Consider the following 2,950-nt stretch of genomic DNA (forward strand, 5'->3'; position numbering starts at 1 on the left):
TAGTAAAAAAAAAAAAAAACATACAGCATACCATGATTGGTGGAACACAAAAAGTGGTTCAAATGATTTGTACACATTACAAATGGAGTTGCAAATTAATTTAATTGGAGGAGGAAATTTAAGAAAACCTCATGAACTGTATCATTAATGCATCAAAATATAATCTACATCATTATGGTTTGAATTAAAACCTCTAATGAAAAATAAAATAATCTTCAAAATGATGATTGATGTGGTTTTACTTTTACAAATACTAGAAATTAATGCATTCTATTTTGGTAAGGAAAGGAAAGATTATGTGTACCCCGAAATCTGATAAAATCCTAGAAATTAATGCATTCTATTTTAATTTTGGATCGTTTGGATTATTATATTTTACCAATATCCATTATTAGGAAAACTAATCCCTTATGTGGATTTCACCTATATATATACCCAATCTTGGAGCGAAGTTTGTCACTGCAATAAAATATAATCATTACAGAGAACATTTGTAGATATTAAGTCCAAAGTTAGGGAGAAATCTTCACTCAAGTTGGCCTTCTTGGTTTTATTCTTGATTATTGGGACATGTAAGTGACTCATGTTGTTTATTTCCTATAGATATTGTTACTACATAGTCCATGCCAGTGATGCTTAATTCATACAAACAAGTGCAAAATTGTGTCTTTTCTCAAATTTCATTAATTATATCAAAATATGATTTTAATTGAATCTTTAATATTATAAAACTTTCTCGGCAAGTTTATAAGTAGAAGTTCAAGGGAGAAATGTAAGTCATCCATGTCAGACTGTTAACGATTGCGGCGACCCTTCTAGATGCAAGTGTATAAGCAACTTATGTGTTTGCCCTCCTAAAGATCTCAAGTTTCTGGCAAAAACTTTAAGCAGTAACTTTGAGAAGCAAAAGGATATCCCTTTAATGTAATAATATAATCATTTCCTATATCAGCCTACGATGAAATAAGAAGAGGAGGTGGAGAATAAATCTATAGATACATAAAACTTATACTTCTCATGTTGTCCTTCTATCTAAAGAGTAAAAAACATGTAATTTGTTGGTGCTCTTCAATATTAATTAGTAAAAAAATGGATAAATTTCTTATTATTATTATTATTCATTTTCTTTAATTTTAAATTGGTTTGGTAGATGAAATTGTGTGTTTCTAGGCCAGACTAGGTATTGCACCACGAAGATATTAAAATAACTTTTCTTGTTAAAATTAAAAGAAGACATATTCATGATTCAAAGTGAAGGAGTCCAATTGAAGGAGGGTGATAATAAGGTCTAAAAATTTCTCTGAATAATGATTGCGACGATCTTTTTCTTATTTACTGGAACTCATACCTTCACACTTTAAGGACTTAATATTTGTGTGTATAAATAAGGTATAATTACCATTGATTTAAAGTAAGACCTATATGCCTATTAATAGGCCCATTCACACCATTTGCCCATACAAAAAACCTATTATATGTACATATAGAAAGTGACTTACATCAATAAACCGTAATATATATATAGTTTATAATGCTTGGGAAAATAAATGTAGTTTTTTCTAGTGAAGCTTAATGGAATGCTATTATTGTAGAATCAACGTAAATCATATTATAATTTAGTTGGGATATTGTATCTTAGAGTAGACATCTATTGCATTGATTTGTGGGTTTGAAAGTTGTTTTTTAGTTGCTATTATTGTTAGGCAATTGCTATCAATGGATATGGTGACAAGTTTTTATGGGTGAGTGTTTATGAGTATGTAGCATTTTGTCAAGTTTTTGTATTTTTGTATTTTTTTTTTCACTTTTTCCTAATGTGGGAGTTGGTAGAGGAGAGGAAGGGGTTTTTCTGACCTTGCCTTCCTAAAGTTCATGCATTTTGTGTTAACAAGTATGGATTTTACGAAATTTGTAGTAATCGTTACTTTGATTTTTTGGTGCGGTAAATACATAAACAAGCTCAAACACGTATCCTAATCAAAATATTTGTGAATGAATTGAATTTCTCAAGAAAATCACACGCATATTTTGAAAAAGATTAACCAAAAATCGAAAATACATCGTTACTTTCAAAGCTTTAAGAGCTATCTTCCAAGGGAATTACAACATGTTTTCCTATAAAATTTGCAACATTTTCCCCAAGAAATCCATGGAATTTTCCACAATATAAATTCTCAATTAAGTAATTTTTATTTTTGGCAATATCTCACTTGACTCAAGAACAATTTTGGCTTTTGAATTGTAAAATTGAAGAAATTATGTGGTCTTTGTTGTGGAATATATTTACTTTGATCAAGTTGTTGGGTTTTCAATTGAATTTTGGTTAAACCAATTCAAACTTTATCAAAATTTTGATTTGGCTATCTATTTACAATAATTAACATTCCAAAATACAATTAGGATAAATCAACTCAATCAAATCCTAGGTTGTTAGGGATCTTCCACAAAAACAATATCTTGGGAATCACACTGTTAATTGAAAATTTTGTGATAATTATGAAAGGTCGATTTATTACTAAAGAATTTGCTCATTTCAAACACCTATCGGAGGTTGAAGTGCACCTTAACTCCCCATGGCGCTTAATAATTATATGCCAATGTCTTGGAGCTATATTTTGACATTCCTAAAACATTTGAGCAAATAAATCATGATAACATCACTTTCCATAAATGTCATTTTGGGGAAGAAGAGAAAGAAGGAAACCGATTCCAAAAAATTAATTATAGTTCAATCTTGTTTGTTAAAGATATCACAATTTATATCATAACATAATCGAAAAAATTGTAGATGGTTGCATAAAAAGAGTAGGCTGAGGAGGAGTGGGACATAGAAGAGAAAGTGTCCAAGAAGAATCAAACCAACGAATCAAATAGAGATGTAATTGACAAAAGGAATGGGTGTTGAATCATCAACAAATACTTGGTGGATCGAATCTATGACAAATATTAA

This window comes from Quercus lobata, chromosome 4 (assembly GCF_001633185.2).
Source record: "Quercus lobata isolate SW786 chromosome 4, ValleyOak3.0 Primary Assembly, whole genome shotgun sequence".
Taxonomy (NCBI): Eukaryota; Viridiplantae; Streptophyta; class Magnoliopsida; order Fagales; family Fagaceae; genus Quercus; species Quercus lobata.